The sequence below is a fragment of the Odontomachus brunneus genome, unplaced genomic scaffold (genome assembly GCF_010583005.1).
Source record: "Odontomachus brunneus isolate Ranch 3 - 2012 unplaced genomic scaffold, Obru_v1 Obru_scaffold_109, whole genome shotgun sequence".
NCBI lineage: Eukaryota > Metazoa > Arthropoda > Insecta > Hymenoptera > Formicidae > Odontomachus > Odontomachus brunneus.
In genome coordinates, this window is record NW_022639559.1 from 1,123,651 (window position 1) to 1,123,910 (window position 260).

Sequence of the window (260 nt, forward strand, 5' to 3'; positions counted from 1 at the left end):
AAGTCGACGGAGCGGTAATCAAGGATGTAGACTTTACGAATCCAATAAGTCTACGCGGATGTCGACTTTACGAATCCAACAAGTCGACGGAGCGGTATCGAGGAAGGTCTAGGATACGGTGTTCTAGGTAGCGGTGTTCGCGAGGTGCTACTGCTGTTGGAGTCTGAGCTCTGTTCAGCGGAGTGCCTCGGAAGACCGCTCTCGCTGAGTTTTTCGTGCGGTCTTTTATACTACTTTTCACATGATATCGTGTTGTGATA